At 56.8% G+C, this 27508-nt stretch overlaps 1 protein-coding gene across 1 annotated transcript in view; it reads left to right on the top strand.

The window, feature by feature from the left end:
• Positions 1-990: 990 nt before the first annotated feature.
• NDST1 (N-deacetylase and N-sulfotransferase 1) overlaps positions 991-27508 on the top strand; it is a 58444-nt gene continuing 31926 nt past the window's right edge. The window contains exon 1 of the mRNA XM_040630401.1: positions 991-1108. The gene's annotated coding sequence lies outside the window, so the exon portion shown is untranslated. The remainder of the gene's footprint in view (positions 1109-27508) is intronic.

The following is a 27508-nucleotide window of genomic DNA, read 5'->3' as shown; positions in this document are numbered from 1 at the left end:
TCTACTGTTTTCCAAATTCCACATCATTAGCAAGTTCCTGAAGGCTCACTAAGCCCCCCTCCCCTCCCCTGCCCCATCTCTCCTTATTCCCGTTGGTTCAGAGGAGGCAAAAAGCCCCTCTGTCTAGAGCAGTCAGATTTGAGCACAGACTCCACTCAGCTCTCTATGAAATGCCCAGAAATCATCTCATCTCTCTGGGCCTCATTGTCCCCAATCATTTAATGAGGACGGCCACTATAGTCTTGCCTAACTTGCAGGATCCTTGAGATGGTTGAAATGACACCAGGGATGGGAAACTGAGGCTCAGTGGGAGAAGAAATCTGTAAAGGTCTTCCACGCCTTCATCTGCCAGTTCTGGGCCAGGCGCTGGGGATTCAGCTGGGAACAACTTGTTGGGGGAGATGACATTCTAGTAAACAATGAGACCAGTAAATGAACCAGATAATCACGATAAAGGAAATAAAGGGGTTTTCGAGAGTCAGGGCAAAGGTGGGGTGGGGTGGGGTGGGGGTCACTCTGGCAGAGACCTGGTTGTCTGGGGAGCCGTCTGGGGAGGCCCTGGAGGGTTGTCATAAGCCCAGCGGCGGCACAGCCGGGAGGCCCCCCTTGGCCTGTCCAGGGCGCTTCCCGGGGCCCCCGGCGGCGCGGTGGGCGCGAGTCTTTGTCTCCCTCATTTTCTCAGGAGCCTCCCCGACCCCCAGCGCTGTTCCCTCTTTGACCTCGAATAACTTGTTGGCTTCCCCAGGGCTTTGTTTCCCCGGGGGTCACCGCCATCCGGACGCCCGGCAGCCGCCCAGGGCCCTCGTGGGTCCCGCATCTGACACCCCCTCTGGCCCCCGCCCCCTACCCGCTCGGAGACAGGGGTCAAAGGCAGCCCGCGTCACGTGGTCGCCGAGCAGCACCGAATCGGCCGGGAGAGCCGAGGAAGAATCCGGGTGGAAGCCGAGAAATCCAGCCCCGATAGCGGCGCCCGGTCCCGCCCCGGCCCCCGCCCCGGGGCGCTCGCCGCACGCCCGCCGGCCGCCCGGGCCTCCGGAGCCGATCTCGGGCGGGCACCCACGCTCCATCACGGGATCGAACCCCGCTCCCACGGCCGCGATTCGGGGAGGTAGGCGCCGTGGCGGGCGAGGGGAAGGGGAGACGGGCCGGGGGCCCTGGGCGCGCGGGCTCGCCCCTCTGTGTCCGACCGGCCTGCGGGGCGCGGGGCAGCGCGCCCCAACTTCCAGTCTTCGGGGAGACCCCCACCTCCCCGCCGCGGGACCGCGAGGCGGGGGGGGGGGTGACTGCGAGCTGCCCCAGCGCAGTGCCGGGGGCCGGGACTGGGGGCTGGGCACCGGGCGGGAGGGGGAGGGGGACAGCGGGCGGGAGGCTGAGCGGGCGGTGGCGGCGGCTGCGGCGTGGAGCGGGGGTGGGAGCGACGGGTGGCGGCCGGCGAGGGGTTAACCCCGGCCGGGGCCAGAGCCCGGCGGCGCCCGCACGGCCGGGGGGAACCCAGGCGTCCCGCGGCTCGCCGGGAGCACCTCCTGCCCCGGGGGGCGCCCCAGCCTGGGCAGGTAAGAGGCTGGGAGGGCCGGGGCCAGCCAGTCCCCTGTCGCCGGGCCGGCGGGGCCCGAGCCGGGCGTGCAGGCCGCGCGGGGCCCAAGCGGCCGCCGGCGCAAGTTTAGTGCGGGCGGGCGCCGGGCGGGCGAGCCAAGTCTGCCGGGGCCCCGCGCACCGGGGTGGGAGGACAAAGGGGTGGGGGGCCGCGCGGGGGCCGGGGGCAGGCTAGGGTGCGGGCGAGGGCAGCGCGGCAGCTGTAGGTCACGGATAATGTCACTCACGAGGAATGCCCCCTCCCCCTCCCCTCCTCCCGAACAGGGGAAACTTTTGTCTGGCGAGGGAGGGGGGTTAGAGGCCGGGTCCCCGCTCGGGGCAGGGGAAGGCAGCCGGACCGGTTTTCTCGGGACTGTGCGCGGCCTGGTCTCTAACTCCCTTCCTCCCTCGGGTTCTCGGAGCGAGGAGACTCCGTTTTGAACGCTGCTCTTGAACACCCTGGGACGGGGTGAGGAGGGGGCACCGGTGGACGCGTGGGCTCTGGGACAGGCCGGGAGTCTGGGGACTGGCCTCCTGGCTCTGCTTTCCCGGATTCGAGCACACGGGTCAACCAGGAGCCACGCCAGGCCCGGGAGATCCCGAACCCCACCCCCCGTCTAGCCCCAGCGCCGTGCTCCTCCCCGCCAACCCCCAGTCATTCAGAATGGCCTGCCCCCTGGTCTGAGGTGCAGACTGCCCTGGGTGTCTGTCACTTCCCGGCTCTGTGACCTTGGGCTGGTTCCTTACCTTCCCCTCACCTCAGTTTCCTTACCTGTAAAATGGGGAAAATATAGTATCTTCTAGAATAAGGGTGAAATGAGAACCTGTGGTACCTCAGTGAAGGGTGGCCTGTTTGTATTCAACAAGTATTTACTGCCTGTGTACTGCGTGCCAGGCACTGGGCCAATTGCTTTACATACATTATTTTACTCAATTCTCCCCCGTTACTATTAACCGCATCTCATCAAGCGCGCAACTGAGGCACAGCACGGTGAAGGTCACACAGGTGGGAAGTGGTGGAGCTTGGATTTCGCTCTCCTCCCCCAGCCTGAGTCTCAGCTACAGAGCTCTAGAAGGTCCTGCTGTGACTGAGCTCACAGTGTCATTTTCAGTTCAAATTATGAGGACACTTGTCCGCTTTCCCCATTCCCCTTACCCCTAGGTGATGCTCCTTCTGCCTGGTACTGGTGAGGGTGAGATCTGGTGCCCTGGCCCTTGTTATTGTGGGCAGCTGGAGCAGAAGGGAAGTCCACTGGCTCCCGGGCCTGGAGCTCTGCGATGGTCCAACTTCTGTTGCTGGCTGGGTCCATGGCAGGAATGCTTTCCCAGTGCGGGTGGTGCAGGGAGGAGCCGGTCTCCCTGGCTCCAGCTAGGGACAGCTGGTGGCTTTGTCAACAGGCCTCTCTCCAGCACCCAGGGGACGGCAGAGCCTTTCATCTCCATTCAGACCAGGTCACTTTCGGATCAGCAGGGGGCAGAGGTAGGGCCAAGAAGTGGAGCCCTTGGGGCGACAGGAGACAGAAGGCCAAGGGATTTATATCCCAGGTGTCCTCTTGTGTGAATCATCAGTAGGGTCCTTATTGATAAACTAGTGCGCTGTTCTAGGTACTCCAACCCCAAAAGTCCCTGAAGACAGGCATGGTGGGTGGACTTTGAACCAGTGTCAGGATTACAGAATCCTATTGGAAAATGAATGTGTGATGGGGTTTCTGAGCCTGGGACACGTGTAGGCCCGTGAGTGAATGTGTGGGGTGACCCAGACTCCCACTGGCTTTAATGCCCTGTGCTGGCCCAATCTTTTAGTTGGGGTACCATCTCATGACTGCCGATCAGGCTCTGACTGTGGGACGCCAGTAATTTTTTTTTTTTAACGGAAAACAACTTGCTGGGTAATAAATGACATCTTAAAGCAATGGAGTGGGGTAGGTAACAAAAGTTCTTAGGAGATGTGAGTTCGTGCGTTACCGTTCTAGCTGCCCTGAGGGCTGTGCCAGCACTGTATCTGGGATTTGCAGGGTCTGTAGGCCTTTGCTAGACTTCACGAACAGGGGGCCCTCTTGGGCGGACAGATCACTGTTAGCCTGTAGGAACAAGAGTGGAAATTCCCCTACTAGCTGGACTTTGAGGGGACTCAGAAATGTGGGGCAATGAGTGGAGGGGCTGGATGGCTGAAAGGAGTCCTGAGGAATGGAGATGACCCGTGGCATGTGGCCAGCTGGTCCTTATCGTCATGATCACAACAGGAAGAGAGGCCTCAGGGAGAATCAACAGGTGAAGGGATGGAGCCAGGAAGCAAGAAAAGATGGATAGTGAACCTCTTGTCAACAAGGGGCATGCAAGAAACAGTTTTAAATCACAAGTTGAGGATGTGGTCAGTTATGGAACCATAGACTGGGGGTTGGCCCAGTGGCCAACTGAGAGACTCTGCATCTGAGAAACGTAGCAACGGGCTCTAGTCTCAGCAGCCCTGAGCTGTGTCTGCCCTGGGCTTTGGGTCTGCTCTACCTGTCTTCCATGCTTTGGGACCAAAGCCAGGCCTGCAAGTCCCTAGAGATTGGGCAGACTTCTGCTGGCTTGGAATTTGGTTTGGGGTATGGCTTGAAATATCTGAACTGTTTGGAGGACTTGGACGTGCTTTACGTGAAATGGAACATTAGGGTAATTTGTTAAATATGTATGGAAACTGTCTGCGGAGTGGGGTGATGGGGAAATGAAATGGGGTGAGGTGCTGCTTGTTTCTCAGTAGAGAGGCTGCTGGTCTGATGGGGGAGGGAAGATGAGGATCTGGATCTGTGATGGTAAAGAGGCAGGACGTGGTCAGTGATAGATGGGTTTTGGAAGGTCAGTAGAGGGGAAAAGCTCTTTTGGTTGTTAACGTCGGCAGGGCTTCCTGGGGGAGGAAGTGTTTGTGAGGATGCAGGCTAGGGGAAGGGGGGCAGTGGGAGGCAAGATTGGGTTGTGGGGTGTTTGCATCATCCTGCTCAGGAGTTTGGATTTTATTCTGTAGCTGGTGGAGAGGACAGAGGGTTGTAAAGCAGCTCGTTGAGTTGATGCCTGTTACTGTGTCTCGTGCCAGGCTCCTTACAGACGCTCCATCGAAATCTCACAATACCCCTGCAAAGTAGCTGCTGCCGCTGGGAACCCCCACCCCTGCCCCATTTTCAGATGGGGAAATGGAGGCTCAGAGGGGTTGAGTCACTTGCAGAGCTGTTTGGAACGCAGGCCGGAACTGTTTCTGCCATAGTGTGCTGTTCCTCTCAGAGGTCATTTGGCCAAAGATGATGGCAAGATGGGTGGCGTTGAGACCCGCTCAGAGGTGATGGTAAATTGTGGTCCAGCGGAGAGCTGACCAAAGCCTGACGCAGGCCATGGGGCTGAGGAAAGGAGGAGGAATCTGCAGGACTTAGTAGCTGCCTTGGGGATCGGGATCATTACGGGTGACCGAAGGTTTGGGGAAGGACCCTTAAGTGGCAGTGTCACCGCTTTTGAACCCCTGCAAGGCTCTCTGTGGGCAGAGGGCACAGCCTTGTCCTGTGCCTCCCGAGGCCAGAGACAGCACCAAGGGTGATAGGAGGCTGGGGAATAGGATGGGGGGAATAGGACGCCTGGGGAGGAGGGAAAGTCTCCATTGCTAAAGGTATGCAGTGAGATCGGAGAGGGGGAGAGGGTGCCGAGGGCGTGTACCAGAAGGGTCAGGCCTGGGTGACCGCTCTCAGTTCAGCTGGGGTGGTGCTGGGCCCACTTCCACCCCGTTTTTCTCATAGCTCTTCAGGGCTGCCCCTTCCCGTGCTTCTTGGGAAGTTCCCCATACTTGCCTGGCCTGCAGTGCTCTGCCTGGGAGAGTCCTTATCCCGTGGAATACACTCAGCACAGCTGACCTTCCAGGGGCCCCTCGGGACGTCTGGGTCAGCTGCCGGAGCCCAAGCTGCCGGGAACTGTGGTTTCACAGACGACTGGAACCTTCTGCTTTCCATTTCCCAGTCTGTGAAATGGGTTCAGTCTCTCTTTCCTCAAATGTGTGGAAAGAAGGCTGAATTATGAATCAGTCTGAATCAGTAGGAATTGGAGGAGAGGGCTTGTGGGTTTGAAAGTGAGGAGTGGGAGGGCGTGGGTGGGGGCAGGACCGTCCCCCTCCTTCCCTGCAGTAAAGGTTAAAGCAGGGTCTCCTGGTCTGGGGTGGGGGGTCGTCATCAGCAGAGGCACTTTATCCTGCCTGAGGGGCTCTTAGAAAGTTCTGCCCATCAACTTCAGCTTGGAGCCTTGGAGCCTGGTAGAAGGGATGGACAGGAATGTCTAGGACTGTGTGGCCTCTGGACCAGAGCCAGTCTGCCACCAAAGGAGACACAGAGGGGACCAAAGCTCTTTTCTAGATGGAGGGGAGTTTATATTAAGTTGCCTCCTAGCCCTTTCTATTTCTCCCTGTTCTATTTCTTGATACAGATTGGATTAATCTAACTTTAAAATATACATAGCAAAAGAGCATTTATTTATTTGAGGGCAAGGTCTGGGGAGTAGCCCACGATGTGACCCTGTGCCCCATCTCCATTCCCCCCTCAGCCCTCAAGAAGAACCTGCCTCTTTTCCTCCCCTGCGTGCGCCCGTCCCTTCCTGCCTGTGCATCTCTGCTCCTGGTGAGGATGTGGCCTGCCGGTCACGTCCCCTCATCACCCCCCGCCCCCAGTCCTCCCCAACCAGGGCCCAGCTCCAGTGTTACCTCTTCCATACAGTCATCCCCAATGCCACAGAGCTGGCATTACCTGCTCCCTGCTTTTACATGGGCAGAGCCTGTTATATGGTCCCCTCGCTGGGCCCTTGGCACACCTGGCTTTGAATTCTGACTTCTTAAGGACACGTCTCATTTCTTCTAGGCTCCATGCTTTGGAGGCAGGCCCTGCACGCGGGCCATTTCTATACAGTGGGGGTGGGTGGCATTGCAGAGTGGAGTCAAAAGTTGTGGGTTCGAATCCCAGCTCTGCCACCATTAGCTGTGAGATCTGGAGCAAATTACCTAAATCTTAAATCCCTTTTGGGCATTGGTTTTCTCAACTGCAAAATAAGGATAGGAATCGTCCTGTTTTGCTAAGAGAGTTGGACAGATCGATGCCTTACCCAGAGTAAGAGCCCCGTCAGTAAGAGCTCTTCAAGGATAATAGTGGGGATTATTATTGTTTATACCCAGGGGATGGTCTGTCCTTTCAGAGACGGAGGGAAGAATCCTTGGAGTTTGAGTTCCTGAACTTTCTGTTCTAGTAGCCTGAGGAGGCTTGTTCGGAAGAGGAAACCGAGGTCCAGAGAGTCAGGGCAATTTGTGTGGGGTGTGGGAGCTGGCATTCTTATCCAGGAAGCCCGACAGGGTTTCTTCTCTTACACCTGTTGTTCCTCTTCCCCCCTTTCATCAAGGTTGAGGTGCTCAAGTTTCGTAGGCCCAGTTTCCTCTCTGGTGGTCATGTGGAATGGTGGCCAAAACTCGTGTCAGATAAGTTGGCCTGGCTGGCAGGTCCTGTGGCCATCCTCAAGAAGAGGGGCCCATACCCCAGATTGTGCACACCGTGCGCTGGAGCCTCCAGAGGCCTCCCGCCTAGGCTCCCTGTGGCCTGGGAACGGGGCTAGGATGATGGCAGGGAGAGGCGACCCTGGGGTAGGTCTTGAGGCAGCTGAGTAGGATACAGACAGAGCAGAGGCTGGAGCCGGATAGTCTGGGTTCAGACCCTTGCCGGGCCATCTCCGACCCGTGAGACCTTGGGCAAGCTCTTTAGTGTCTTCATCTGTACAACGGGGATAGTAATTGTCCCCATCGCGTAGCATTTAGAAAGATAGTGCAGGGAAAGCGCTTGAGTGCAGGCTCAGTCCGTGTTCGTTATGATTGTTGTTGTAGTTGGCGATGCTGTTTTTGCCCATGGAGCTCAGGTCATCCTCCCAGCCGCCGCAGGAGGGAGGCGCTAGTGTCACCGCCCTGTGAGATGGGGTGGCGAGGGCTTGGCGAAGCGGATGGCTCAGCCTGGGGAGGTGAAGACTCCGGGAGTGACCATCACAGGGCTGGTTTCGGAGGGGCTGCTCCGGCCAGCCGCCACTGACTTGTTCTGGGAGGCCCGGGAAGTGTGGAAACACTCAGAGCCAGCCAGGATGGAGGGGGTCGGATCTGGAGGTGTGGAGCACCTCCCAGCACTGGGAGACTCTGGCCTCCTGCACACCTGAGGCCTGGCTGTAAGAGGCAGGGCGGGGCTCCTCATCTCCCCTAGGCCGGCCATGGGTCGACCTGTCTGGGCAGGTCTTGGGTGGCGGGCGGGCAGCAGAGGTCTGCTGTAATGACTCAGTGGCAGCCACCTCTGGTCTGCGCTACCTGCCCAGGCAGAGGCCAGGTGAGGAGAAATGAGTGTCATCATCCCAGGGCCTTCACTCATGCTTCCCTCTCTGCCCAGATTCCCTTCCTCCTCTCCTTACGTCCAGGCAGCTCCTGCTCGTGCTTTCACAGTCGTCTTAGTGTCGCATACTCGTGAGAGCTCTTCCTGATTCACCTGCAGGTGAAGTCAGTGGCCCTCAAAGTTCCTATCTGGACTGGTGGCATCAGCATTACCTGGGAACTTGCCGAGGATGCAAATTATCTGGCCCCACCCCCGACCTACTGAATCAGAAACTGGGATCGATGGGGAAGGAGGGAATCCACAGTCTGTTTTAAGAAGCCTCCAAGTGACTCAGGTGCATGCTCAAGTTCAAGAAACACTTGGTTAGATCATTTTTTTTAAGATTATTTATTTATGTATTTGACAGAGAGAGAGAGAAAGTGAGCACGTGTAGGCAGAGCGGCAGGCAGAAGGAGAGGGAGAAGCAGGGAGCCCAATGCGGGGCTCGATCCCAGGACCCTGGGATCATGACCTGAGCCGAAGGCAGCTGCTTAACCGACTGAGCCACCCAGGCGCCCCTGGTTAGATAATTAAAAAAAAAAAAAAATGCTTCTGTCCTTGGGCTCTCAGCGTACTTCGCCACCCTTGGCAAAGGTGGATGCCAGGAACAAGGCAGCTGTGTTCTGGGGCTGGAGTCAGGCAGAGTGTGGGTCCTGCTTCAGAGAAGCCGTGTGCGGGGGGGTGAGGGCACATGCATGTGTGTGCGATTGCAGTGGTCAGGCGTGGTCTGAGAGGGCTAAGGGGCCTTAACTGTCGCCAGCCCTGCAGTGGTAAGCATCTCAGTAATTTTAATGACGATGATCATGTAATTGCCACTCAGCCTTTTTTGAGAGCTTATCAGTGCTTACTAGGCATAACCCTATAAAGCAGGCGCTATTACTGTCACCATTTTTTAGATGAAAATACTGAGGCCTTACAGCCATAAGGCGGTAGATCTAGGAATTCTACAGACTTCTGTAGGGCTGCTTAGAAGCACAATCTCTTTGGAAGAAGGGAGGTGGGGGATTGTCTTGGAGTGTTTGTTTAGCTGGGGCAACGTAGATTGGTTTAAAGATGCAGCAATGTATATACTATCAAATGAGTGACTTAGGTTTTGGTGGAGGTGATAGGAGTGTGTTGGGGTGATTAGGGCTGAAGCCTCCACATTGGGGCCTTCACTGCAGACGCTGTCATTTTTCTTGTGGTCTGGACGGCCATTTGAGGGACACAGAGACTCACTCAGTGCTGAGTTCAGGATCCCACAGCTGGGGCAAGAGACAAAATCAGAGAGAGAAGAGTGGGTCTCCTCTGGTTCTAGCAGAAGGGGTGAGAATGGGGGTCAAGGTCAGAGCCCACTGTGTAGCCTGCTGTTCTTTTCCATCCCGGTGTCCCCAAGGAGCCCAGGAGCTGGAGGGCTTTCCTGACACAGTGTGGGAGCCTCTTCATTTCTCAGTGGGGAACCAAGGAGCGGGGACTTGCCCACGCAGGCCACACACGGTGTCATGATTGGGACCAGAACCCAGAGCTGTCTCTGTTCTGACCAGGGAAGGGTTTGTTTCCCGAACACTGTCCCTGCCCCCACCCCATCTCAAGCAGTCTGGGTAGCCATTGCCCTCAGGGTAGCCCAGAGCAATGCTGGGGGCAGAGACGGGTGTGTCCTGGGGAGAAAGCTGCCAAAGAGAGGCGGGGCAGCGTTCAAGGGAAGAACACCAAGAAGCCCAGACCCCAGACGGAAACCAAGTGTGTTTTCTAGGTCCTGAGAGGATATCTGGAACAATGGAAATAGGATGGGGGAAGTTGGACTATAAAAAGGGCTTCTTGATATCCTTTATAAAAAAAAAAGTGGTCTTTAGGTTTGACTTTTGTTTCTCTGAAGGATGTTTATGTAACTTCCTGAAAGCAGGATCCCAGGGCTCCGTGAAGTTTGTCATGCTGCTGTTTATATACTCCGGGCTTTGAGCTGGGAAGGACTTGATAGGGTGGGCTCCCCATTTCACAATTGGTGGAACTGAGGTTCTGAGAGGTGGGAGGGGCCTACGTAAGGTCCATGCAGTGAGACGGCAGAAGATTTGGCCCTGGAGCCTTGGAGTCTTCTGGTGCCTTGCAAAGGGGCTGTCGTCTTGACTTCCGACTGCCTGGGCTCTGGCTGGCGTGGAAGCTGGGCAGGGGCTATGGAGGGGTCCCCTTAGGAAACACTCAGAGCTATGGAGTTAGGACAAAGCCGGGGCTGGTGTATAGTGAGGTGGGCTCACGGGGGGCTGACTTGGGGGTTGGGCAAGAGGCTGGGCTGGTATGCTTAGTGATGCCACCCCCGTCCAGATGCCACGGCCCAGCTGTGCGCCGTCTGCCCAGCAGCTGGGAGCTGTGAGTCACACCCAGTGGGTGCAGAGGCGAGGGCTATTGTATGTCGTGATTTCTCCGCTTCTCCCAGCCCTGAAGGGATGGCGAGGCCCTGAGCCCGGCTTCGTGCCCACGCCTATGAACTTAACCAGCTGTGAGTTTAGGCTTCATGTTTACAGATAGGAGGCATCCCGAAGGGCTTGGGGGAGTCCTCTTCCTCTGCCACCTCCTATATTTCTTGATCCTGTGTATCCTATGATCTTGACTCATCCATTCTCACCAGTGCAGGAGTCTGTGTGCCCCTGAGATCATGCACCACCATGTGTCGGCATTCCTCTGCATTCTTTTTCTGGAGAGAGAGTCTGGAGGTTTCATCAGGTTGTCAGAGGACTCAGTGTCCCCCCAAGTGCTGACAGGAGGGCAGGAGGCCACGAGTCTGCACTGCAGCGAGCAGGTTGCTGACGAGGCCGCGAAGTCGGAGTATTCCAGGAGACGGTAGCCCGCGGCAGGAGAGCACCACGGTTCAGACTTTAGTCTCGCAGGCTGCTGTCGGGTTCTGAATCCTCCACTTAGGAACTGTGTGATCTTGGATAAGTGGCTGTGTCCGTGCTTCCGTTTGCCTGTCTGTAAAATGGGACAAATAATCATAGTTATCGCATGGTGCTACTGGCTCTTAAGATAATCCGGGACGCCTGGATGGCTCAGTCGGTGAAGCGTTTACCTTTGGCTCGGGTCATGATCCCAGGGTCCTGGGATCGAGTCCCGCATCGGGCTCCTTGTTCAGCGGGGAGCCTGCTTCTCCCTCTGCCTGCTGCTCCCCCTGCTTGTGCTCTATCTCTCTCTCTCCCTCTGACAAATAAATAAGTAAAATCTTTTAAAAAATGCAGTTTTAAAAAAAATAAGGTAATCCATGTGAAGGACTTATCCCAGTGCCTGATACAAAGTAATCACTTGGTAAAACTGTGCTCTTATTATTAGTCCCAGCTCTGCCATCCTGTTAAATGCCTTCTGTCGGGATCCTAGTTTCCTCCTTTGGCTCTGTACTCTGTGTTGGGCTTTCCAGGAGCTGCGAGGCAAGGCGGGAGAGTAGGGGTAGACAGGGAGGGAGGAAGAACCCTCTCTGTGTTTCTGGGACTCTCTAGCCCAGGCCCTCCCTGGTGCCTTGAACGTGGCTTTGTCCTGAGGCAGGCTTATGTAACCAGCCAGGCCTGGCCAGGCAGGACACGATTCTTAACCTCGTTTTGTCCTCCATTGTCTCTTCCTCTGATGGAGCTGTTGCATTAGCTGACCTGTTCCTCAGGCTCCAGGGATGAAATCGAACCTGTGCTATGCTGCCGCCCCGTGATTGAATCTGGAGGCTTGCTGGGTAGGTGGCCCCTCCTCCTGCCACCTGGGGACAGACAGAGCTGATGCCTATTGCCTGCTTTGGGGACAGAGACAGGGACTCCTCTCGAGGGGGAGAGGCAGCCCGTGGGCTAGGGGGCCCTTGATCCATGGCTGCTGTGTTTCCAGCGGTGGTGCCTACCCTCCCCAGGATTCCCTCCCAGGAGTTCTCTCCCTATCCCGCAGCCCACACCCATCCTTCTCTCCCTGGGATCCTGCCCGGGGACCTCAGCTACCGGGAAGTTGGCTTCCACTGAGCTTCACAGCATGTTCCGTGACACAGCATGTCCCTTTCAGGAAAGCAGAGGCCACAAACTGGCAGGCCACATCTGCCCCACGGGTGGTTCTGCTTAGCCCATGCAGAAAATTGAGCTGATTGCCAAGAGGAGATTTTACCGAAAAATCCCGATTTCTGGCTTTACTTCACAAATTTGGAAGATCAGAAAACCTGGAGCCTGAGTTCTTCGCATAGTCACCTGGTCTTTCTGGCCATGTAGGTGTTTGAGTTTGTAACCCTATCCTGGCGGCACAGCCTGCTTTCTCTCCTGTTTTATGTAGCGTTGTTCCTGGTCTGTCTGCTTTGTGAGCTCTCTAAGAATGGCGGAGGGTGGGGGGGCTGGCTCGACTCTGCTCAGAGCATTGTGCTCAGGCTCAGGGCCGTGTATACAGCAGGAGCAAATTAAATGTTTCTTTTATGAACGAAGGTGTGGCCGTGGTGGTGCTCCCCGCTAGCTGCAAAGGTTCCATTTAATCGAGGCCTCTGGATCAGCCTGCCCTGTGGCCCTCGAATCCTCCTCCCAGATAAGCTGTGGCTGCTTAGCCACTGACCCAGGCAGCTTCTTAAGGTGTGGATAAACAGTCACCGAAAGTGCTGTCCCCACGCTGCAATATCACCACGGAGGGGAACATTTCACCTGTAGCCGTCCCACGTTTCGCTCTCCCAGGTGGCTCAGAGGAGCTTGGGGGGAGAGAGAGGCAGGGATCAGCAGCCTTCAGACGGCACCAAGTCCAGACCTCTGCGTCCTGGAGGGACAAGAGAAAGGGAGGTGGCATCAGTTCACGTGTTTACTTGACTGGGCCCTCTTTCAAGCCTTTCTCTGCTTTATTCTGCTCCTAGAGTGCATGCTTTCTCCATCAGCTCCTTTGTCCAGCTGTCTGTCCATCCAAGGTTTGTTTCATTCTCTCAGTTGAAATCCTGACCATCCCTAAGCTGTCTCCTCCTGGAAGAGGTCTTGGCTGAGAGGTTGCTGTTATTCTGGTTACAAGAAAAAGCTGGGAAACTTATAAAAACTGCATGTAGATTTCTGTCCCTCATCTTTGGTTCCTTCAGTCTCAGGTAAAACCTCCCTCTCCCCAGAAGTTCAGACATGGGATTCTGTAGCCGGGTTTTGAGGACCGTGTCTTAACTCATGAAGCCCAGGGCTGGTAGGGAGGACCCCTGGGTGGCAGCTATGCTGTGTGATGTCAACATGCCCCTTTCCCTCTCTGGGCTTCTCTTTTGCCCTCTGTGGGGTAACTACTGGGTTCTCTTTAGTAGTCGTGGCTGAAAGGGCCTTATGAGCCATCCTCAGAGAAGATGGCAGAGGGGATCGGCACAGGTGCCGGTGTCTGGGTGGGGGTGAGGCCCCCTGTCACTGGGCCAGGCCCAGAGAACTTTCACATATTTCAGGTCATCATGGGAAGAGGGAGGCCCAAGCTCTGGTTGTCAGGCCCCACAGGGAGGACCCGAGCCCAGGGAAGTTGAAGGTCTAGCCTGTGTGGCCCAGTGACCTGGCCACAGGCTGAGAGGTGCCTCGCTGTGTGGTCCTATGGCAGGCAACCCAAGGCTTCAAATGCAGGCCTGGATAAGCTATTACAGATGGGTAAACTGAGGTACCTAGAAGAAGGGCCTCTCCCAGTGTCGCACACAAGAGCATAGAAAGTCAGGCCCAGATTCAGGTCATCTGACTCCCAGGCAAGGCTACACTCCTCTGTCCCCACCTCCCTCTGCAGGGTCAATGCCAGATCACCCAGCTGGGACAATGTCTGATTGTCTGTGTTGACCTCGGCTAGTGCCTGGAAAAGTGAAGCCACCATCATCACAGCCACCCTGGAGGCGTGAAACCGGTTGGGTGTGCAAATTATCCCTCAGACATTCTCCATCCCATTTTTTTTTTTTTTCCTTAAACTGTCTCTGATGGGCCAGCCCCCTTGGTACCCGTTTCCGCCTGGCACTGGGCTTCGTGCTCTTCATTCTGAAAACAAAGCTTCCTTCTGATGGCCCTCCCGCTGCAACAGGAAAAGAGCAGGCGTGGCACTGGGCTGTCCTCCTCCGCCTCCTCTTGCTGGGAGCATGGGGCAACCTTTGTCAGATCCCGGACCCGGGACCTGGCCGTGCTGGGGGGCTGGGGGAGCAGGTAGCCCAGTCCCTGCTCCTGCTGGTGGCAGGATCCGCCCCTTGGGCCCAGCTGTCAAGGCCTCCCCCTTGACAAAAGGGTGGGCAAAGGTACCAGACAAGGACCAAGGCGCAGTCCTGCCCTGGTCCAAGCAGTCAGTTGTCCCAGGACAGGCTGGGGAATTGGCCAGGAACTGTTCATGTGACAATCATCAGGGTTTCAGCTGGCACAGGTGATCGGCCTGCAGGTGACACTAGTCTCTGGGGGCTACAGAAACCAAAAGATGTGTTCAGATGAGGGAGGCAATAAGCCCTCATTCAACAATGTCTTTTTCAAGCATTTACTTTGTTCAGGCACTTTTTCTTGTCCTGGGACACGGCAGTGAACAAAACAGACCAAGTCCCAGTGTTGGATGTGGGGCTGACGTTCTAGCCGTGGGGCAGAATAAACAAAGCAACAAATATTAGTTCAATACTGGCTACTCGTCAGGTGGCAGGAAGTGCCTGGAGGGAAAATAAAGCTTGGTTGGGGGTAAAAACAGTGGCTCGAGCAAGTGGCTCTGCTGTGTTGGGTGGTGGTGGAAAGTCTCTGATGAGAGGGAGAGCAGGCCCCACGAGGGAGGGGGAAGCCACGGTGTATCTGGGGAAGAGCATTGCAGAGGGAACAGCAACACAAAGGCTTTGAGGCAGGAGGATGTGGGGCATGTTTGAGGGGCAGGAAGGAGGCTGGTGTGGCTGGGACAGAAGGAAGAGCCATCTTGGTGGGAGATGGGGCCAGAGGGAGCCTGGAGGGGCAGACTGCAGGGCCCTCTGGCTCCTCTTTGCTGTTTAGCGTGAGTAAAGGGGAAGCTGCCAAGGGGCTAGGGCTGAGGTCACACTCGCTTCCGTGCACATCTGGGAAGGATCGAGTGGGCCACTGCCTGAGAAGAAGCAGGTTGACCGGCCAGGAGGCTTCTGTAGTCACACGGGTGAAGAACGGCTCGGTGTGAGCACCGTGCGGGAGGCAACCAGGTCAGATTCTGGATCGATTTTACAGGATAAGCTGATGGATTAGGCTTGGGGTGTGAGAGGAAGAGGGTGTCTACAGCAAGGGCTCTGGCCTAAAGGACTAGAGGGACAGCGTTGTCATTTACTGAGACAGGGAAGGCTGCAGGACGAACAGGTTTGGGGAGAGAAATGGAGATTTCAGGTCAGATGCATTAGGTTGGAGCATTGGCTGGAGTGGAGGGACACATGGGTAGAAGTTGGTCCTGGGCCTGCATACTCCTGTTGTCGAAGGGGCAATTTCCGCACAGGTATGAGGGGTACCGTCCCGAACTCTGAGAATCTCTTAAGAGCAAATGTTTCCTGGGCCCTTCCTGTTCTTTTCTCTTCGCAAACCTGCTTCTGCTTTTCCCCTCTGAGGAAGAAGGCAGATTCTGACGATTCACTGTCATGGTGGTCCCAGCCTTTCCGCCCAGCGTGCCTCTTATGGAAGGTGGAGGGGAGCCCCAGAGGCCTCAGGCCTCGTCCTGGCTCTGCTACCGGTAGGGAGAGCTTTCACTCTGTGCCTTGGTTTCCCCTCTTGTACACAGAAGGGTTGAGCTGGCCCCAGGGTTCTGAGGGTGGCTGGGTGTCCTTGAGGGTGCCGCATCGCACAGTGGTTTAGAACCCGGGCTTGGAGTACAGATAGGGGTGTGAATCCTTGCTCTGCCACTTGGCTGTGAGACTCTGGGCCAGTGATTGAATCTCTCTTAGCCTTAATTTTCTCATCCGTGAAAATGGGCCCACCATAGTACCTTGTCAGCGTTGCAGTGAGAGTTAAATGAGAACATCCACACAAAACGCTTAGCGAAGGCCCTGGCACATCTCATACTGTGTTAACACAGGCTCTTAGTACCAGTGACCTGGGTGATGGGGCAGGGTAAGGGTTTTGCCTGGTGGCGGTAGGAGCCATGGAAGGTTACAAAGTAGGAGCATGTTATATGTGTGATTTGAGGGCAGCCACGAGTGTGGGGACTTGGCCTGAGTTGTCTTGGTGAGTCCCTGACCCCCTCCTACCTGCCAGAGTGAGAACTGAGGGCTGGCCCCACCGGACTTGCCTGCCCTTCCTCGGCTGAGGCCTTCACTGCCGGCGTGAGCAGCCTCCGCCTTGCCTAGGTCCCTGGGGGATGGAGTGGTCATTTCCCTTAAGTTCTCCTCAGGACCCCTTATCTGTACTTCCCAGTGGCGGACCTTAGCAAATGCGAACGTGGGGCTTTGAGGGGTGGGTGACACTGAGGGGACTTGAGTTACATGGAGGGCTCTGGACAGGGCTGATGGAGGGGGGGAGGGCAGGCCGGGAGTGGCATTCCACTGGGCACTTGACTGTGCCCTCGGTTCCTGGTCTAGGTCCAGGCTGGGTGGTGCTTGCTCCCTTGGAGCCGTGGAGAGGTTGACAACGGGCAGAGGAATGTGGCCCCCTCAAGACCCACACTTCACTGGTGCCCAGGCATGCCGGCTGAGCCCTGGGCTTCTGCAAGCCTGTGTCTCAGCAGTTGAGCCATGCCAGGACAGCCAAGGACATTTCAGAGACCCCAGGGCTCACAGCCAGGCTGTCACCAGGCATTGCTTGTTTTCCCAGGGTCCAAGCGTTTTTAGGGATGGAGGGGGCCTCTGGAGGTATTCCAGGGACTTTTCTTACAGTGGGTAAATTGAGATCCAGAGAAAGCAAGGCACTTGACCAAGGTCTCACCAGGCCGCCTCCCTACTATCTGTCACCTCCCTCTGTTCCCATGTCCTTTGCTTAAACTCCTGGCCTCCTGCCCGGATGTTTGTAACAGCCTCTGTCTTGTGGGCTCTCTGAGAGCTTTGTTTGTCTTCCTATTATCCTACTCTTGCCATAACCTGCCAGGCGCACATGCTGTTTGAGTGTGTCTGGTCTCCTTTCCCCTCGGGTCCCAGACAGAGCAGCCCAGCAGAGAGGTTCTGGGCTTCGGCCCCAGCCAGAGACAGCACTGCCCCTTCCTAGCGTGGTGACCTGGGGCGAGGTACCCACATTTCAGAGCCCCAGTGTGTCTGTGAAATGAAACCAGTAGTACTTCGTTTGTGAGTATGGCAAAATGAGATAGCATGTGACGCGCTGGATATCAACCGGCGGGAGTGAGCTCTCAGAAATGGTCACTGTTCTAAGTGCTGCTTACTGAAAGTCAAGGGCATGGAGCAGTCGACAAAGCTCTGGACCAGGCGGCAGAAGAGGTGGGCTCCAAGTTCACTCTCAAATACTGCCTCACTGTGTGCATTTGCGGATGTCACCCCATGCCCTGGGAACCCCGTTTTCCTCATTGGAGAAAGGTGGAAGAAATCACTGTTGTGTTTTTATGAGGTTGTCCTGTGATGCTGAAACGATGGCTGTGAGAAAGCTTTGCATTTGTGTAATGATTTAAAGATGGCAGGGCGGTGGCCGCGGTGTGCTGTTGGCCTTGAAGACACTGCAGCCGCGGTGGTGGACAGCTGGCTTGGCCGGAGCCTGGTCTGTCTGCAAATGCTCTGCGCCCACACGGGCTTCTCATCCCTGCCCGCCTGCTCCCGCCCCACCCCCCCAGCCTGCCTTTCACATTAGCCTCACCACTGCACACTCGGGGGTGTGGGAGGTGCAAAGACCCGCTGGCATCCTCCAGGCCCTAGTGGGTTTTGGGTTCTCTGTGGCTGATGCCATGGAATGTAGGATTACAGCCAGACACCGGTTCGAATCTCAGCAGAGCACTCGCCCTCTGGGAGCCTTAGCAAATTGCTCCCCTTCCGTGAGCCTCGGTTTCCATACTGGTAGGATGAAGCCCTAATGAAGTGGAGGCCAAGCTTCCAGCAAAGGGCCCAGCACATGGTTATACTGGGGGGTTGTATAGTGTGTTTTCTGCCTGGAGCTTGGGGACTGTTGGGTTTGTGGATGGTGGGGAGTGGGGGCCATTGTGCCCATTTCTGGGGACGAGCTGCAGAGGTCAGTTGCCCAGATTGGAGCCAGGAGGGCCTTTGGAGTCATCTGGAACTGTCCGTTTTGCTGGTGAACAAAGCAGGTCCTGGAAAGGAGCAGGTGCTTGGCTGAGGTCCCTGGCAGGTTAGAGGAGGACTGGGCCTGGGGTGAGGCACCTAGAGGTACACCGTAGGGAGCCCTCACTCTCAGGGGCCCCTGGGAGATGGTGCCCACTCTCAGCACTGGGCAGGTGCACAGCAACCCCTGAGAATGGGTGCCTCCAGCCCGTTTGTGCCTGCTGCCTCGCCAGCCTCACCCTCGCCCGGGCTAGGACTGCACCTCCAGTCTCCTGACTGCAGGAACTGATCCCCAAGCCTTGGAAGTGCAGAGACACCTGAGAGGCACCTTCTAGGCAGCTCACTGTGGCCCCTTTAAAAGGAATCCGCAATAAGTAGGTCACCGGGTGCTTTTCACTCGGTCTGGGCTCTCTAGTTTCTGAGTTCCAGAGCAAGTGAGGCCCTCCCACCTGCCTGCCCCCCTCCTGCCCCTGTCCTACCAGCTGTGCCTCCATGTAAGCATGTGGGTGGGGGGCTCCTGTCGCAGTGGCAAGTCCCAGCAAGTCTAGAGGAACGAGGCCACTTTCATGCGTGCCCTGAGTGAAGCCTCCTTGGTCTCAGCAGGCCCGCGCTGTGCCCACCAGCCTTCCAGGAGATTAGGGAGAGTCTGCAGCTCTAAGCGACCCAAAGCTTTCCCTTCCTCTTTGTTGCCCCAGCACATCCGGCTTCCCTCCGCTCTGGCTACAGGGTCTGGAGCCTTTTCGGTTTCCCTAAGGCTTTCCTGTCCTGTGGGCAGCCTAGTCTGGGGATGTCCATCCGGGGCAGTTTCCCCATCACCCCTGCTGGGCCTGTTGGCTGGGCCTTAGGTGGCTGTGAAAAGGTAGCCAAGGCCTCTGCTCCCTCCAGGGATTCTCAGGCTTTACGAAGGGCTGGGAGGGTCCTGGGCCACCCTTGTGAGGGGACACGAGGGGACTTGGACAATCAGCCCAGTCTCCATCCCCGGGCCCACACATATAAACACTCCATCTTTTTTCCCTACTGCAGCTCTCGGGGCCTGAAATCCTGCCATTATCGTGCTTTCCTTGGTGTCCTCTGAAAAGGCAAATCCCCTCGTAGGTGGACAGTGTCACACGTACGCTGTTGCAGAGTAAAGCCAAGCTAGCCTGGCCCCTTTCCAGCTGTGTGTGTGACCGTGGCCTAGTTGCTTCTCCTCTCTGGGCTACGTCAGGCCCTTTTAACCCAACACCTCAACACACTGGCATGGCGTTTGCGCCTTCCACCCTCTGGCAGCCACCCTGCTCTTCCTCTGCCTGACCGGGCCCTGGGAAGTCCTCGCCAGCTGAGTCAGAGTGGGGCAGGGCCCAGAAGCCAATGTCACAAACCCTTTGACCACCAGCTGGCCCCGATGGAGGATATCAGGCCTTCTTCCTCTTCTTCTCAGGACACGTGGGGAAACTGAGGTCTGGAGGGGGAAGGGCCTGATTTGGATCACGTGGGAAGCCAGGCAGAGTGGCTGCCAACGTGGGCTCCTCCAGTATGGGTGGCGTCTAAAGGGCCCAGCAGCCTGAGGGCCAGGGACATGGAAAGCACTTCCAGGCAGGGGCTCATGCCTGCTGTGGGGCCGAACCCAGCAGGACATCCTCTTCCGAAGTCCGGGAGGGAGGGGCCGGTGGCCTCTAGCAAGGAACACGTTAGTGAGGGGCCTGGAGGCTTCCGGCAGGGATCTCTGTTGGTGGCTCAGCTCAGGGTGCCCTAGGGCCACCCCTCCCTCTCTCCCTCTCTCCCTCCCTCCCTCCCTCCCTCCCAGGGAGGGGGCTGGCGCAAGAGTAATGCCATTTGTCCTAGCTCTGGGATTAGGTGCGGTCTTTAAGTGAGGAGTGTACAGCCATGAAGAGGACGGCCTGAAGGGAAGCAGAGCCCAGCGCTGCGGCCTGGAGGTCTGGTGGGTCTTGGCGTTCTCTCCCCGGCTGTCCCATACCCTCCGACCATGGCCCCTAGGCCCGTCTCTCCTGTCCAGTCCTCCCAGGTCCATCTGGACGTGTGTGCCTGCAGTGCCCGCATGTTCACGGCCATGTGGGAGGGGGCCGGGGTGCAGGGGTGGGGGCGGCCTGGCCCCCAAGCCTGGCACTGGATCCTGTCTGCATTTAGGACCAGGGCCAGGTTCCTCAAGTGTCCCAGCCCCTGGGGCCGCCCCAGAAAGATGGCTCAGGGCTGACCGGGCAGATTCCTGGTGGAGTAGAAGGAGGTAGTGGCCGAGGGATGGGAAGGAAGGGCTCAGTTTCTTTCGTAGCTTCTCTTGAGCTGGACAAGTCCATGAACCCCCTGGAAGCCAACAGGTCTGAGAGTTGAAGATTTATTGCAAGGCCGTGGGGGGTGGCTGGAATGGTGAGGTCCCAGGGTGGTCAGGAGTCACATTCAGGACTTCGGTCCTGTCTACACTGTGAAAGCCAGGGCATGTCAAAGCCATGAGGACCCCTAGAAAGTTCTCACGTTCTTAATTTGCTGTATGGTGCGGACCGATCACGCCACCCTGAATTTGTTTGGAATGTGGTATCTGCCTGGGGGAGCTCCCTAAGAGCTTTTGTAGATTCTCAGAGGGTTCTGTAACTCCAGGTCACAGCCTTCTGATCCAGTCCACACCCCTCCTTGTCCAGTCAAGGAAACAGAGGCTAGAAGTAGGGAAGGGTCTTGTCCAGCGGTGCAGAGGGAGCGAGTGGAGGGGCTGGGATGCTGATACGGACTCCAGGCCCACGTGGATTTTGGCTTTTGCATCTGTGAGATGGAGCGCCTCCCCCCCCAGGATGCCTGTTTCTTGGAATCTTTCAGGGGGCATCCGGTGACCTGGGGTGTTCAGGGTGTTCTGCTTCATTGGGAAGACATGGTGAATAAGTGAGGTCATGATAGGACCTGGTGTGCACCAGACCCATGAGGCATGCTGGGCGCCGTTACCCTCCAAGTTCGCTCTCGAAGTTGAGGTCTCTTGCTTCTTACCCGCACTCCTGCCTCTGTCTCTTCTTCCCTCACATGAGGCCTTTCCCTGGGGCCTGGAGGCAGCCCCCCCGCCTCATGTGGACACCTGCTTGTCAGAGATGACAGAGACCCCCCGGGACAAGGGAAGGTGAAGACCCTCTGGCTGAGGTCTTGCCTTGCTGGGAATCTGTGGTGTCCTTCTCCGACAGTGAGGGCTTTCCCATCCCTGGAGAAGTTGGGTCAGCCTGTGTTTAGGCAGCGGGAGCTGATGATCTGCGGGAAGCCTCTCTCTGGACATGCTCTAAGCCACAGAGCTAGGTTAAGAATGGTGTGGAACGCTAGACATGAGGACTATATAGGTGTTACAAACAGGGGCCCCAAGGTGGGCTGGCTTGGGGTAATCCTAAGCTCTGCCTCTGCCCAGCTGTGTGACCTTTAGTCAGTTCCTTACCCTCTCTGAGCCTGAGTTTCCCCATCTGTAAAGTGTACATATCATTGACCCCACCTTTCAGGGTGTGAGGGTTGGGTGTGACAGATGAGGGAAAGCTCTCAGCACAGTCCCAGTGTGGGGCTGGTGAGTTACCAGGAGCTCAGCCAGTGCTGGCTGCTGTCAGTGAGGGAGGTGATGCTATTTGCAAGGAAATATTCCATTCCTTCGGAGTGCCTACGATCTGAGCCTAAGAAAAAAAGGAATGGATTTGACTCTGTCATAGATGGATTTGGGGGTTGAGGGGAGCACGCCCTCTTTGGGGCAGCTTCATGGGCTAGTAAGGAGCATGCCGGGTGATGGGCCTGCCCACACCGGTCCGTGTTAGGAGCTTTGGTGGGACTGGAGGGCGGCTGGTCCTGACCTGTCTTGTTCCTCACTCTGCCCCTCCCCTAAGCTGTCTTGTCTGTTTGCTCGGTAAACCCTTTCTTCAGAGGTGGTGCAAAGGTGAACTCTCGCTCGGGCTCTGTTGGAGGAAAGACAAATTCTCAACAAGTGGGGTCTAAGTTCTTGAGGTTTTTCTGTCGAGCGTTCCCTGCTGGGGAACCCAGCGCAAATCCCAGGCGGGGAACCTGGGCGTGAACCCACACTTTATGCTTTGTTTGCGTGTTGACTGATGGACGATTCGTGAGTCTTCTTCCAAGACGGAGCGTGAGAGGCTGCTTTTGATGTTAAAACACACGTAAAATGGGTGAAAACAAAAACAGAAAGAGCACCATTCAGAGGGAGCAGAGAGTGGGATGTGCGGAGCAGTGGTGAGAGCCGTGCCGGGTGAGTGTGGGGGGGCCCCGTGTGGCTGAAAGCTGACGAGCCGGGTGGCCTGTGTGGGATCCCAGTCACCCCCTCGTCAGCTCTGTGCGCTGGGACAAGTCGCAGGCCGCCTCCGGGCCTCACTGTCCTTGTCTGTCACGTGAGGGGAAGGTGGGTCGTGGCGCTGTGCTAAGGGTTAATAGCGCGGACTACAGACATATTCGTGTCTAATAAATGAAGGGTCATATTATTAATGCTGCTTGGAGATTTCTCATAGCAGATCCAAAAAGGGGAAGGTGATTGGCAGGGGCCTATCTCTCTTGAGCACCTGCCACGGGTAGGAGAGCGCTTCTGTTCTGGAGAGCTTTTGGTGAAGCTGGGGGACCAGCGTTGTGGGGGGAAGAGCAGCCGGCATCCTGCAGCATGCGCGCAGCATTGCATGGTGGGACACGAGCGGGGGAGCTCACCTGGGACTTTGAAATACAGCCATAGCCAGCGGAGTCCCACTCCGGGCTGAGGCTGGCTTTGGAGGAGGATGGGCGGTGTTTCAGTGGACAAGAAAATGGGCCCAGGTAGGTGGGGGTGGGGGCAGGGGGTCCTTTCCTCTCTCGGGGTCCCCGTGTCCCCATGTGCTCACTGCAGGGTGGGCGGCACACTCTGCAACCCCGAGACTCAGAGCCAGCCCGCCGGCAGTCCCTCGGTGGCAGCCGTGGGCTCCGGGGTGAGTGACGGGCAGCAGCTTGGCCCGCGGCCAGGCAGCACTGCGGGCCTGTGGGGGATGGGGTGTGCGGTGAATTCCAGCAGAGGAAGGGATTTGCTTCTGGTTCGGCCTCCCAGGGGTGTAATTGGGCTGGAGAGACTCCTGCACAGCTGGGAAGCAAATGTGGAGGATTTTCTCTGCGGCGCTATACGTGGTGGGTGGGGCAGGCTGAGGCTGGGTGGCTGGTGGAGCTGGGTGGCTGTGGGGTGTGGTGGGGTGGTGGGTGGTGGTGTGATTGTTCTGGGGGTGTGACAGGCTGGGAGGAGCTGGGTCAGCTGTGGGGAGTGGCCCTGGAGTGGCCCTGGGATTGCCTGTGGGGCTACCAGCAGGCACCCCTCCTCCCCCAACCCCGGGAGCCCATTCACAGACTTTTGAAGCTGTTTGTGCCTGTGGCCCAGATGGCTGTGATGACACCACTTGAACATACCGGCACCACGTGAGTTGGCCTGGGCATTCGTGTGTGTGTGAATATGGGGATATGGGGACAGGGTCAGGAATGCCCCAGGCGGGAAATAAAATCTGGGTTCCGTGAGCTTGTGGGGCTGCAGGGACCTCCCTGTGTCTATCCTGCAGCAGCGTCACGCCCGAGACACAAAACCTTGGGGCCCCCCAAAAACCTACATCTTCAGTGTCCAGTGCAGAAGGAGGGGACTGGGAAAGGGCCATCTGCTTGTTCCCAACTTCCAGTATGCTCCCAAACCTCACCTCCTTTCTTCTCCTTCTGGATCCACTGTGAACTGGATCTGTGGCCTGGGGCCAGGTCCTTCCCCAGCCTCAGTTTCCAGATCTGTGAATTGGCTAATCATCGTATTAGCCTCTATCACTGTGTGCCCGGCCCCACGCTGTTCGCCACACATCCTCTCCTTTAGTTTTGGCAGCAACCCTGTGAGATAGTAAGTGGTATAAAGCCGGTTTTACACCTGGGGAAACCAAGGCTCAGAGAGGTTGAGGGATTTGCTCAAAGATCCCAAGGCTGGTAATTAATAGGGGCAAGGTTCAAGCCCAGGCAGGCTGGCTCCACTCGGAGCCCTTCACCGTAATGCCAGCAGCTAGCACACCACTGCCTCTCAGATTGTTGGGATGTGGCAGAATGACACGTGAGCCCTTCGCGGGAGGTCTGGTGTGCACAGTAGACACCGAGGACTTGAGCGCTGCTGAGTAGTGCGCCGCCCCAGGAAAGGCACCGGAAGCGCAGCCTCGGAGAGCTCTTGCTCTCCTCCCAGAGCCTACCTGTCCAGCCAGGGCCGGGCCGGACCCTCTCCCCAGTCCTGATTTCTAGACAGCTTGGTCTCTGGAAGGCCCCTGACCTCTGCCTCCTTTCTCTCTAGGTCCTAGAGAGGATTGTGGGGGAAGCAGAGCATTTTGGAGTGTGTGTGTGTGGGGGTGAGGGTAAGGAGTGACTTTCAACTCCAAAGCAGTGGCCACAGTTACCGTGGTATTTCCCGAAAGTGCAGCGTTGCCATGGCATCTCCATGACGACCAGAGCATCTCATTCATTATCCCCAGCACCTTGGCAGGGAGAGCTGGGCCTGGGGCTGGGAGAGCACAGTGGGAGCCTGGCTGAGGGCTCGAGGCCCTCAGAGGCTGAGGCCCCCTCCTGCGCTCCCCCATCGCAGCCAAGGTGTCCCTGCCGGGCCCTGGAGCTGCTTCTGTCTCCTGGGGTCTGGGTTCAAATTTCAGCTCTGCCACAGACTAGCTGTGTTGTGTTTGGGCAAGTGACTTAACCTCTCTGAACCCCTTTCTCCTCAACTATGAATGTAAATAACGACAGGAGTAGTTAAAAGGCTTAAATGAGGTAAGGTGTGTAGAAGTGCTAAACACAGTGCCAGGCTCATGATAAGTGCTTGAAACATGTAGCAGTAAAAATAACGATGATGATGAGCATATGGTATCACTGTTGCTGTTATTTTTATTATAGAACCCCCTTGGAGGGACTCCCCATGGAGGAATGAAAGACCAAATTTGAAGTTTCAGAAGGAAACCTATTTGAGTCAAGATTTAGCGGTTTCCCATGTGACTGTGGCAAGTCATTTCACTTTGGAGCCTCAGTCTCCTTATCTGTAAATTGGGAGTAATAACAGCTCATTATGATTCATTCATCTCCTGAGTACTCAATTAGGACCTATGCCTGCGGAGAGCGGTGGGGGCTTCCACGATGAATCAGACTTGCCCCTGCCCTTCGGGGCAGCCAGGCGTGTGGGGAAAGAGAAGGAATGAAATTAGTGTTTGTGGAGGGCTTCCGTGTGCCAGCGGCCAGGGGTCAGGCAGGGCCTGCCCCGGCAGAGGTCTGTAAGCCCTGGTCCCGCCCCGGGATCTGGAAGCTCCAGGGTGCAGAGTTGTGTATGCAAACACCTCGAGTCTGCTCTGCATGGCCCTCACGCTCAGGTGCCCCCAGGGCCTGGGCAGGAAGCCAAGTGCAGGAAGGAGGTCGGCTATGGGACTGTGTTAGCCGGAGAGCACGTGCCCCAGCCGGTGGTGGCCTCTGGGGATGAGTGCCCAGTGTCAGCAGAACATGCTCCTTATAAAGAAAAGTTAGAAGTTCTAACTTTCATGTGAAATCTCCTGGTTTTGAAATATTGATAACAAATCTCAAATTTAAGAAAAATGCTGTGCAAGCCAAAGAATTCGGCCTGAGGGTCCTGGCTTTCCGGTTCCACCCTCTGGAGTGGGGATGGGGACGGCAGAAGCCTGAGGAATGGGACTTGGGGGCAGGAAAGGGGGTGGTGCATGGGGATGACTTCAGAGAGGTGATGACATTGGAACTGGGGTCTTGAAGGATGAGTAAGTGTCCCAAGGGGGAGGGGGAGGCATTCCAGCAATGGGAACTTCATTAGCAAAGGCCTAGATGCATGACCAAGATTGGTGACTGGTTGGGCGAGGCTGGAGTTTAGGAAAAGTGCTGGCAATGTCGGCAGGACCCAGGCAGGCCCAGGGCAGCAGGGGAGGGGCGGGGGCGTCGAGGCTTAAGCCTTCAGCTGACCTGGAGGACTTTGTGGCTCCAAGGGGATTAGAAGCCCCCCAGTTCTCCATCCTTGAGCTCTGGAATGCAGGTGGGTGTGGAGGGTCTTGGATGGCTGGAATGCAGGCCTTCGAGGGGGTTGCGGTGGGGGGGCGGTGCTGGAGGCCCTCGTGCCAGCACGCTGGTGGCTGGCACTTTATGCATGAAGCAGCATCTCTCCCTCCCTCAGCCCCCACCGCAGAGTATTTGGCCTTCTCTGGGGACAGGGGCTAGCTGGCCCACTCTCTTCCTCCCTTTACCCTCTCCTGGGCCTGGGCTGTGCCATGTCTTTCTCCCTGGCCCCTAACCATCTGGCCCCTTGCTCATCCATCCGGCTCCAGGGAAAGGCCAGGGCCTCTGAAAATGGGCATTTGGGCTTCTGAGGACTGGCTGTCAGAGACTTGAGAGAGAGCATGGAGCTGGCTTGGCCGTGCTTTGCGGGCTCAGTTCTTGCCCACACTGTGCCTATGCATGCACGGTGAGAGTGGCTGGCCCATATTTGGTACTGGGTGCTAGGCATGGTCTGTGTGCTTTATATGTATCAACTCATTTAATTTTCACAACTATGGGAGCATGTCAAACTTCGCTGTTTTACAGATTAGGAAACTGGGAGCCCTGAGAAGTTAAATAACTTGCCCAAGGTCACACAGCTGGTGGGAGGTGGCGCGTGGGTGTGCATGAAGCTGCCGGCTTCCAGTCTACGTGTAACCATAAGGTTTTCTTACTGTAGAGCTTTAAGGTCCATGGGTGGGTTTGAGAGCACGGGGTCTGGACTCCTTGAAATTGTTACAAGATTTTCCAGCGTATAGGCATATTTTTTATGGGAAAATGTTGTCAGATTCCCACAGGGGTCTGTGACCCCCAGGTGCCTGAGACGGCTGGTTGCATCATTAGCACGTACACTGAAAGTCTCTTAATGCAATCGACCAAGGGCCAGTGATCACAGCACTCAGGCCTGCAGGGGAAGCATGGTTGGGTGGCCGAAGTGGCCAGGTGCCCCCAGGCGTGGCAGACTGGCAGGCATCATCCAGGCAGCTGTACCTCTCCACCCACTGTGCTCCAGTCCTGGCCCCAAGGCCGAGAGGTGGGGCTTGCTGTGGCCGCAGGGCAGACGGCTGCCCTTATCAGTGGGAAATGGGATGCAGTTGCAACCTGGAAATATACAGGACTGTCACCCCAGCCCTCCAGGCTCCGCCCAGGAAACCTGTTCCCTCTTGCCCTACTCTCAGCTAGAATTGCGAGGAGTCCCTGGAAAGCTCTGCACGGTCCCTTATCTCCAAGCTGAGGCATGTGCCCCTCCCTATTCCTACCCCAGGTCAACCCACCCTTGTTGTTCTGGTCAGTTCAGGTAACACTTCCTCCAGGAAGCCTTCCTTGATCCTCCCCCTCCAGGAGAGTTAAGTGCCCCTGAGTTCTCTCAAACACCCTGCCCCCACTATCACACTCGTCCCCCTGCATTGTAGGTGCCTGTTTTCTGGGTTGCCTTGGATTCCCCATGGTGCTGGCACAT

This window comes from Ursus maritimus, unplaced genomic scaffold (genome assembly GCF_017311325.1).
Source record: "Ursus maritimus isolate PB19 unplaced genomic scaffold, ASM1731132v1 scaffold_15, whole genome shotgun sequence".
Lineage (NCBI taxonomy): Eukaryota > Metazoa > Chordata > Mammalia > Carnivora > Ursidae > Ursus > Ursus maritimus.
Note: the sequence above shows the minus strand (reverse complement) of the source record. Positions and strands in the feature narration are given on the sequence as shown.